Raw genomic sequence first — 11,216 nt, 5'->3', positions numbered from 1 at the left:
AGATAGGGAGCTCCCAGGATAGTGTAAGGGATAGGGAGCAAACAGATTATGGAAGGGATAGGGAATACCCCAGATAGTGTCAGGGATAGGGAGCACCCAGGATTATGTAAGAAATAGGGAGCAACAAGGATAGCGCAAGAGACAGGGAGCAGCCAGGAAAGTGTAAGAAATGGGGAGCACCCAAGATAGTGCGAGAGATAGGGAGCACCCAGGTTAGTGTAAGTGATAGGGAGCAGCCAGGATAGTGTGAGAGATAGGTTGCACACAGGATTCTGTGAGAAATAGGGAGCACCCAGGATAGTGTGAGCCACAGGGAGCACCCAGGATAGAATGAGAGAAAGGCAGCACTCAGGATAGTGTAAGAGATAGGGAGCGCCCAGGATAGTGTGAGAGATAGGGAGCACCCAGGATACTGTGAGAGATCGGGAGCACCCATGATAGTGCGAGACATAGGGAGAACCCAGGATAGTGCGAGAGATACTGAGCTCCCAGGATAGTGTAAGAGATAGGGAGCAAACAGGATAGTGTAAGGGATAGGGATAGCCCGGATAGTGTCAGGGATAGGGAGCAAACAGGATAGTGTAAGAAATAGGGAGCACCCAAGATAGTGCGAGAGATAGGGAGCACCCAGGTTAGTGTAGGTGAGAGGGAGCACCCAGGATAGAATGAGAGATAGGTAGCACACAGGATTCTGTGAGAAATAGGGACCACCCAGGATAGTGTGAGCCATAGGGAGCACCCTGGATAGAATGAGAGAAAGGGAGAACCCAGGATAGTGTAAGAGTTAGGGAGCACCCAGGATAGTGTGAGAGATAGGGAGCGCCTAGGATACTGTGAGAGATAGGGAGCACCCAGGGTCGTGCGAGAGATAGTGAGCACCCAGGATAGTGCAAGAGATAGGAAGCACTCGGGATAGTGCGAGAGATAGGGAACACCCAGGATAGGTGAGAGATAGGAAGAACCCAGGATAGTGCGAGAGATAGGAAGCACCCAGGATAGTGTGACAGATAGGGAGCGCCCAGGATACTGTGAGAGATAGGAAGCACCCAGGATAGTGTGAGAGATAGGGAGCACCCAGGATAGTGTGAGAGATAGGGAGCACCCAGGATAGTGGAAGAACTAGGGAGCACCCAGGATAGTGCAAGGGACAGGGAGCACCCAGGAAAGTGTAAGAAATAGGGAGCACCCAGGATAGTGGAAGAGATAAGGAGCACCCAGTATAGTATAAGAGATAGGGACCACCCAGGATAGTGTAAAAGATAGCGAGCACCCAGGATAGTGTGAGAGATAGGGAGCACCCAGAATAGTGTGAGAGATAGTAAGCACCCAGATAGTGCGAGGGATAGGGAGCACCCAGGATAGTGCGAGAGATAGGGAGCACCCAAGATTGTGCGAGAGATAGGAGCTCCCAGGATAGTGTAAGAGATAGGGAGCAAACAGGATAGTGTAAGGGATAGGGAGTACCCCAGATAGTGTGAGAGATACGGAGCAGCCAGGATTATGTAAGAAATAGGGAGCAATAAGGATAGCGCAAGAGGCAGGGAGCAGCCAGGAAAGTGTAAGAAATGGGGAGCACCCAAGATAGTGCGAGAGATAGGGAGCACCCAGGTTAGTGTAAGTGATAGGGAGCAGCCAGGATAGTGTGAGAGATAGGTTGCACACAGGATTCTGTGAGAAATAGGGAGCACCCAGGATAGTGTGAGCCACAGGGAGCACCCAGGATAGAATGAGAGAAAGGCAGCACTCAGGATAGTGTAAGAGATGGGGAGCGTCCAGGATAGTGTGAGAGAAAGGGAGCACACAGGATAGTGCAAGAGATAGGGAGCACCCAGGATAGTGTGACAGATACGGGGCGCCCAGGATAGTGTGAGGTAGGAAGCACCCAGGATAGTGTGAGAGATAGGGAGCACGCAGGATAGTGGAAGAGATAAGGAGCACCCAGTATAGTGTTAGAGATAGGGAGCACCCAAGATAATGTGAGAGATAGGGAGCGCCCAGGATAGTGCGAGAGATAGGGAGCACCCAGGATAGTGCGAGAGATAGGGAGCACCCAGGATAGTGAGAGAGATAGAGAGCACCCAGGATAGTGCGAGAGATAGGGAGCACCCAAGATAGTGTAAGAAATAGGGAGCGCCCAAGATATTGTGAGAGATAGGGAGCACCCAGGATAGTGTAAGAGATAGGGAGCACCCAGGAAAGTGTGAGAGATAGGGAGCACCCAGGATACTGCGAGAGATAGGGAGCACCCAGGATAGTGTGACAAATAAGGAGCACCCAGGATAGTGTGAGAGAAACGGAGGAACCAGGATAGTGCGAGACATAGGGAGCGCCCAGGATAGTGTAAGGGATAGGGAGAACCCAGGATAGTGTGAGAGATAGGGAGCACCCAGGATAGTGTGAGAGATAGGGAGCACCCAGGATACTGTGAGAGATCGGGAGCACCCAGGATAGTGTAAGAGATAGGGAGCAAACAGCATAGTGGAAGGGATAGGGAGTAACACAGATAGTGTCAGGGATATGGAGCACCCAGGATTATGTAAGAAATAGGGAGCAACAAGGATAGTGCAAGAGACAGGGAGCAGCCAGGAAATTGTAAGAAATGGGGAGCACCCAAGATAGTGCGAGAGATAGGGAGCACCCAGGTTAGTGTAAGTGACAGGGAGCACCCAGGATAGTGTGAGAGATGGGTTGCACATAGGATTCTGTGAGAAATAGGGAGCACCCAGGATAGTGAGAGCCACAGGGAGCACCCAGGATAGAATGAGAGATAGGGAGCATTCAGGATAGTGTAAGAGATAGGGAGCACCTGGATAGTGTGAGAAATAGGGAGCACCCATGATAGTGCAAGAGATAGGGAGCACCCATGATAGTGCAAGAGATAGGGAGCACCCATGATAGTGCAAGAGATAGGGAGCACCCAGGATAGGGTGAGAGATAGGGAGCACCTAGAATAGTGCGAGAGATAGGGAGCACCCAGGATAGTGTGAGAGATAGGTTGCACATAGGATTCTGTGAGAAATAGGGAGCACCCAGGATAGTGAGAGCCACAATGAGCACCCAGGATAGAATGAGAGATAGGGAGCATTCAGGATAGTGTAAGAGATAGGGAGCACCCCGGATAATGTGAGAAATAGGGAGCACCCATGATAATGCAAGAGATAGGGAGCACCCAGGATAGTTCAAGAGATAGGGAGCACCCATGATAGTGCAAGAGATAGGGAGCGCCCAGGATAGGGTGAGAGATAGGGAGCACCCATGATAGTGCGAGAGATAGGGAGCACCCAGAATAGTGCAAGAGATAGGGAGTGCCCAGGATAGTGTGAGAATTAGGAAGCACACAGTATAGTGTGAGAGATAGGGAGCACCCAGGATAGTGTGAGAGATAGGGAGTGGCCAGGATAGTGTGAGAGATAAGGAGCACCCAGGATAGTGTGACAGATAGGGAGCACACAGGATAGTGCGAGAGATAGGAAGCACCGAGGATAGTGTGACAGATAGGGAGCACCCAGGATAGTGTGAGCCACAGGGAGCACCCAGGATAGAATGAGAGAAAGGCAGCACTCAGGATAGTGTAAGAGATGGGGAGCGTCCAGGATAGTGCAACAGATAGGGAGCACACAGGATAGTGCGAGAGATAGGGAGCACCCAGGATAGTGTGAGAGATAGGGAGCACCCAGGATAGTGCGAGAGATAGAGAACGCCCAGGATAGTGCAAGATATAGGGAGAACGCAGGATTTTGTGAGAGATGGGGAGCACCCAGAATAGTGTGAGAGACAGTGAGCACCCAGATAGTGAGAGAGATAGGGAGCACCCAGGATAGTGCGAGAGATAGGGAGATCCCAGGATAGTGTAAGAGATAGGGAGCAAAGAGGTTAGTGTAAGTGATAGGGAGCACCCTGGATAGTGTCAGGGATAGGGAGCACCCAGGATATAGTAAGAAATAGGGAGCACACAAGATAGTGCGAGAGATAGGGAGCACCCAGGATAGTGTGAGAGATAGGGAGCATCCAGGTTAGTGTAAGTGATAGGGAGCACACAGGATAGTGAGAGATAGGTAGCACACAGTATTCTGTGAGAAATAGGGACCACCCAGGATAGTGTGAGCCATAGGGAGCACCTCGGATTGAATGAGAATCAGGTAGAACCCAGGATAGTGTAAGTGATAGGGAGCACCCAGAATAGTGTGAGAGATAGGGAGCGCCTAGGATACTGTGAGAGATAGGGAGCACCCAGGGTAGTGCGAGAGATAGGGAGCACCCAGGATAGTGCGAGAAATAGGGAGCACCCAGGATAGTGTGAGCCACAGGGAGCACCCAGGATAGAATGAGAGAAAGGCAGCACTCAGGATAGTGTAAGAGATGGGGAGTGCCCAGGATAGTGTGAGAGATAGGGAGCACCCAGGATAGAATGAGAGACAGGGTTAACCCAGGATAGTGTAAGAGATAGGGAGCACCCAGGATAGTGTGAGAGATAGGGAGCAAACAGGATAGTGTAAGTGATAGGGAGTACCCCGGATAGTGTCAGGGATAGGGAACAGCCAGGATAGTGTAGGAAATAGGGAGCATCCAAGGTATTGCGAGAGATAGGGAGCACCCAGGATAGAATGAGAGACAGGGTGAACCCAGGATAGTGTAAGAGATAGGGAGCACCCAGGATAGTGTGAGAGATCGGGAGCGCCCAGGATACTGTGAGAGATAGGGAGCATCCAGGATAGTGTGAGAGAAAGGGAGCACACAGGATAGTGTGAGAGATAGGGAGCACCCAGGAGAGTGTGAGAGATCGGGAGCGCCCAGGATACTGTGAGAGATAGGGAGCATTCAGGATAGTGTGAGAGAAAGGGAGCACACAGGATAGTGCGAGAGATAGGGAGCACCCAGGATAGTGCGAGATATAGGAAGCACCCAGGATAGTGTGAGAGATAGGGATCACCCAGGATAGTGTGAGCCACAGGGAGCACCCAGGATAGAATGAGAGAAAGGCAGCACTCAGGATAGTGTAAGAGATGGGGAGCGTCCAGGATAGTGCAACAGATAGGGAGCACACAGGATAGTGCGAGAGATAGGGAGCACCCAGGATAGTGTGAGAGATAGGGAGCACCCAGGATAGTGCGAGAGATAGAGAACGCCCAGGATAGTGCAAGATATAGGGAGAACGCAGGATATTGTGAGAGATGGGGAGCACCCAGAATAGTGTGAGAGACAGTGAGCACCCAGATAGTGAGAGAGATAGGGAGCACCCAGGATAGTGCGAGAGATAGGGAGATCCCAGGATAGTGTAAGAGATAGGGAGCAAAGAGGTTAGTGTAAGTGATAGGGAGCACCCTGGATAGTGTCAGGGATAGGGAGCACCCAGGATATAGTAAGAAATAGGGAGCACACAAGATAGTGCGAGAGATAGGGAGCACCCAGGATAGTGTGAGAGATAGGGAGCATCCAGGTTAGTGTAAGTGATAGGGAGCACACAGGATAGTGAGAGATAGGTAGCACACAGTATTCTGTGAGAAATAGGGACCACCCAGGATAGTGTGAGCCATAGGGAGCACCTCGGATTGAATGAGAATCAGGTAGAACCCAGGATAGTGTAAGTGATAGGGAGCACCCAGAATAGTGTGAGAGATAGGGAGCGCCTAGTATACTGTGAGAGATAGGGAGCACCCAGGGTAGTGCGAGAGATAGGGAGCACCCAGGATAGTGCGAGAAATAGGGAGCACCCAGGATAGTATGAGCCACAGGGAGCACCCAGGATAGAATGAGAGAAAGGCAGCACTCAGGATAGTGTAAGAGATGGGGAGTGCCCAGGATAGTGTGAGAGATAGGGAGCACCCAGGATAGAATGAGAGACAGGGTTAACCCAGGATAGTGTAAGAGATAGGGAGCACCCAGGATAGTGTGAGAGATAGGGAGCAAACAGGATAGTGTAAGTGATAGGGAGTACCCCGGATAGTGTCAGGGATAGGGAACACCCAGGATAGTGTAGGAAATAGGGAGCATCCAAGGTATTGCGAGAGATAGGGAGCACCCAGGATAGAATGAGAGACAGGGTGAACCCAGGATAGTGTAAGAGATAGGGAGCACCCAGGATAGTGTGAGAGATCGGGAGCGCCCAGGATGCTGTGAGAGATAGGGAGCATCCAGGATAGTGTGAGAGAAAGGGAGCACACAGGATAGTGTGAGAGATAGGGAGCACCCAGGAGAGTGTGAGAGATCGGGAGCGCCCAGGATACTGTGAGAGATAGGGAGCATTCAGGATAGTGTGAGAGAAAGGGAGCACACAGGATAGTGCGAGAGATAGGGAGCACCCAGGATAGTGCGAGATATAGGAAGCACCCAGGATAGTGTGAGAGATAGGGATCACCCAGGATAGTGCAACAGATAGGGAGCACACAGGATAGTGCGAGAGATAGGGAGCACCCAGGATAGTGTGAGAGATAGGGAGCACCCAGGATAGTGCGAGAGATAGAGAACGCCCAGGATAGTGCAAGATATGGGGAGAACGCAGGATATTGTGAGAGATGGGAAGCACCCAGAATAGTGTGAGAGACAGTGAGCACCCAGATAGTGAGAGAGATAGGGAGCACCCAGGATAGTGCGAGAGATATGGAGATCCCAGGATAGTGTAAGAGATAGGGAGCAAACAGGTTAGTGTAAGTGAAAGGGAGTACCCTGGATAGTGTCAGGGATAGGGAGCACCCAGGATATAGTAAGAAATAGGGAGCACCCAAGATAGTGCGAGAGATAGGGAGCACCCAGGATAGTGTGAGAGATAGGGAGCATCCAGGTTAGTGTAAGTGATAGGGAGCACACAGGATAGTGAGAGATAGGTAGCACACAGTATTCTGTGAGAAATAGGGACCACCCAGGATAATGTGAGCCATAGGGAGCACCCCGGATTGAATGAGAATCAGGTAGAACCCAGGATAGTGTAAGTGATAGGGAGCACCCAGAATAGTGTGAGAGATAGGGAGCGCCTAGGATACTGTGAGAGATAGGGAGCACCCAGGGTAGTGCGAGAGATAGGGAGCACCCAGGATAGTGCGAGAAATAGGGAGCACCCAGGATAGTGTGAGCCACAGGGAGCACCCAGGATAGAATGAGAGAAAGGCAGCACTCAGGATAGTGTAAGAGATGGGGAGTGCCCAGGATAGTGTGAGAGATAGGGAGCACCCAGGATAGAATGAGAGACAGGGTTAACCCAGGATAGTGTAAGAGATAGGGAGCATCCAGGATAGTGTGAGAGAAAGGGAGCATCCAGGATAGTGTGAGAGAAAGGGAGCACACAGGATAGTGCGAGAGATAGGGAGCACCCAGGATAGTGCGAGATATAGGAAGCACCCAGGATAGTGTGAGAGATAGGGATCACCCAGGATAGTGCAACAGATAGGGAGCACACAGGATAGTGCGAGAGATAGGGAGCACCCAGGATAGTGTGAGAGATAGGGAGCACCCAGGATAGTGCGAGATATAGGAAGCACTCGGGATAGTGCGAGAGATAGGGAACACCCAGGATAGTGTGACAGATACGGGACGCCCAGGATAGTGTGAGAGATAGGAAGCACCCAGGATAGTGTGAGAGATAGGGAGCACTCAGGATAGTGTGAGAGATAGGGAGCACCCAGGATAGTGCAAGGGACAGGGAGCACCCAGGAAAGTGTAAGAAATAGGGAGCACGCAGGATAGTGGAAGAGATAAGGAGCACCCAGTATAGTGTTAGAGATAGGGAGCACCCAGGAAAGTGTGAGAGATAGGGAGCACCCAGGATAGTGTGAGAGATAGGGAGCACCCAGGATAGTGTGAGAGATAGGGAGCACCCAGGATAGTGCGAGATATAGGAAGCACTCGGGATAGTGTGAGAGATAGGGAGCACCCAGGATAGTGTGACAGATAAGGAGTACCCAGGATAGTGTGAGAGAAACGGAGGAACCAGGATAGTGCGAGACATAGGGAGCGCCCAGGATAGTGTAAGGGATAAGGAGAACCCCGGATAGTGTGAGAGATAGGGAGCACCCAGGATTGTGTGAGAGATAGTGAGCACCCAGATAGTGCGAGAGATAGGGAGCACCCAGGATAGTACGAGAGATAGGGATCTCCCAGGATAGTGTAAGAGATAGGGAGCAAACAGGATAGTGGAAGGGATAGGGAGTACCACAGAGAGTGTCAGGGATATGGAGCACCCAGGATTATGTAAGAAATAGGGAGCAACAAGGATGGCGCAAGAGACAGGGAGCAGCCAGGATAGTGTGAGAGATAGGTTGCACATAGGATTCTGTGAGAAATAGGGAGCACCCAGGATAGTGAGAGCCACAGGAAGCACCCAGGATAGAATGAGAGATAGGGAGCATTCAGGATAGTGTAAGAGATAGGGAGCACCCCGGATAGTGTGAGAAATAGGGAGCACCCATGATAGTGCAAGAGATAGGGAGCACCCAGGATAGTTCAAGAGATAGGGAGCACCCATGATAGTGCAAGAGATAGGGAGCACCCAGGATAGGGTGAGAGATAGGGAGCATCCAGAATAGTGCAAGAGATAGGGAGTGCCCAGGATAGTGTGAGAATTAGGAAGCACACAGGATAGTGTGAGAGATAGGGAGCACCCAGGAGAGTGTGAGAGATAGGGAGAACCCAGGATAGTGCAACAGATAGGGAGTACACAGGATAGTGCGAGAGATAGAGAACGCCCAGGATAGTGCAAGATATAGGGAGAACGCAGGATATTGTGAGAGATGGGGAGCACCCAGAATAGTGTGAGAGACAGTGAGCACCCAGATAGTGAGAGAGTTAGGGAGCACCCAGGATAGTGCGAGAGATAGGGAGATCCCAGGATAGTGTAAGAGATAGGGAGCAAAGAGGTTAGTGTAAGTGATAGGGAGTACCCTGGATAGTGTCAGGGATAGGGAGCACCCAGGATAGTGTAAGAAATAGGGAGCACCCAAGATAGTGCGGGAGATAGGGAGCACCCAGGATAGTGTGAGAGATAGGTTGCACATAGGATTCTGTGAGAAATAGGGAGCACCCAGGATAGTGAGAGCCACAGGGAGCACCCAGGATAGAATGTGAGATATGGAGCATTCAGGATAGTGTAAGAGATAGGGAGCACCCCGGATAGTGTGAGAAATAGGGAGCACCCATTATAATGCAAGAGATAGAGAGCACCCAGGATAGTGCAAGAGATAGGGAGCACCCATGATAGTGCAAGAGATAGGGAGCGCCCAGGATAGGGTGAGAGATAGGGAGCACCCATGATAGTGCGAAAGATAGGGAGCACCCAGAATAGTGCAAGAGATAGGGAGTGACCAGGATAGTGTGAGAATTAGGAAGCACACAGTATAGTGTCAGGGATAGGGAGCACCCAGGATATAGTAAGAAATAGGGAGCACCCAAGATAGTGCGAGAGATAGGGAGCACCCAGGATAGTGTGAGAGATAGGGAGCATCCAGGTTAGTGTAAGTGATAGGGAGCACACAGTATTCTGTGAGAAATAGGGACCACCCAGGATAGTGGGAGCCATAGGGAGCACCCCGGATTGAATGAGAATCTGGTAGAACCCAGGATAGTGTAAGTGATAGGGAGCACCCAGAATAGTGTGAGAGATAGGGAGCGCCTAGGATACTGTGAGAGATAGGGAGCACCCAGGGTAGTGCGAGAGATAGGGAGCGCCCAGGATAGTGCGAGAAATAGGGAGCACCCAGGATAGTGTGAGCCACAGGGAGCACCCAGGATAGAATGAGAGAAAGGCAGCACTCAGGATAGTGTAAGAGATGGGGAGTGCCCAGGATAGTGTGAGAGATAGGGAGCACCCAGGATAGAATGAGAGACAGGGTTAACCCAGGATAGTGTAAGAGATAGGGAGCACCCAGGATAGTGTGAGAGATAGGGAGCAAACAGGATAGTGTAAGTGACAGGGAGTACCCCGGATAGTGTCAGGGATAGGGAACACCCAGGATAGTGTAAGAAATAGGGAGCATCCAAGATATTGCGAGAGATAGGGAGCACCCAGGATAGAATGAGAGACAGGGTGAACCCAGGATAGTGTAAGAGTTAGGGAGCACCCAGGATAGTGTGAGAGATTGGGAGCGCCCAGGATACTGTGAGAGATAGGGAGCATCCAGGATAGTGTGAGAGAAAGGGAGCACACAGGATAGTGTGAGAGATAGGGAGCACCCAGGATAGTGTGAGAGATAGGGAGCACCCAGGATAGTGCGAGATATAGGAAGCACTCGGGATAGTGCGAGAGATAGGGAACACCCAGGCTAGTGTGACAGATACGGGACGCCCAGGATAATGTGAGAGATAGGAAGCATCCAGGATAGTGTGAGAGATAGGGAGCACTCAGGATAGTGTGAGAGATAGGGAGCACCCAGGATAGTGCAAGGGACAGGGAGCACCCAGGAAAGTGTAAGAAATAGGGAGCACGCAGGATAGTGGAAGAGATAAGGAGCACCCAGTATAGTGTTAGAGATAGGGAGCACCCAGGATAGTGTAAAAGATAGCGAGCACCCAGGATAGTGTGAGAGATAGGGAGCGCCCAGGATAGTGCGAGAGATAGGGAGCACCCAGGATAGTGTAAGAGATAGGCAGCACCTAGGATAGTGCGAGATATAGGAAGCACTTGGGATAGTGCGAGAGATAGGGAACACCCAGGATAGTGTGACAGATACGGGGTGCCCAGGATAGTATGAGAGATAGGAAGCAACCAGGATAGTGTGAGAGATAGGGAGCACCCAGGATAGTGTAAGCAATAGGGAGCACCCAGGATAGTGCAAGGGACAGGGAGAACCCAGGAAAGTGTAAGAAATAGGGAGCTAGCAGGATAGTGGAAGAGATAAGGAGCACCCAGTGTAGTGTTAGAGATAGGGAGCACCCAGGATAGTGCAAGAGATAGGGAGCACCCAGGATAGTGTGAGAGATAGGCAGCACCCAGTGTAGTGCAAGAGATAGGGAGCACCCAGGATAGTGCGAGAGATAGAGAGCACCCAGGATAGTGCGAGAGATAGGGAGCACCCAGGATAGTGTAAGAAATAGGGAGCGCCCAAGATAGTGTGAGAGATAGGGAGCTCCCAGGATAGTGCGAGAGATAGGGAGCACCCAGGATAGTGTAAGAAATAGGGAGCGCCCAAGATAGTGTGAGAGATAGGGAGCTCCCAGGATAGTGTGAGAGATAGGGAGCACCCAGGATAGTGTGACAGATAGGGAGCACCCAGGATAGTGTGAGAGAAACG

Source organism: Carcharodon carcharias, chromosome 28 (assembly GCF_017639515.1).
Source record: "Carcharodon carcharias isolate sCarCar2 chromosome 28, sCarCar2.pri, whole genome shotgun sequence".
Classification (NCBI taxonomy): Eukaryota; Metazoa; Chordata; class Chondrichthyes; order Lamniformes; family Lamnidae; genus Carcharodon; species Carcharodon carcharias.
This window is presented reverse-complemented; position numbering follows the sequence as displayed.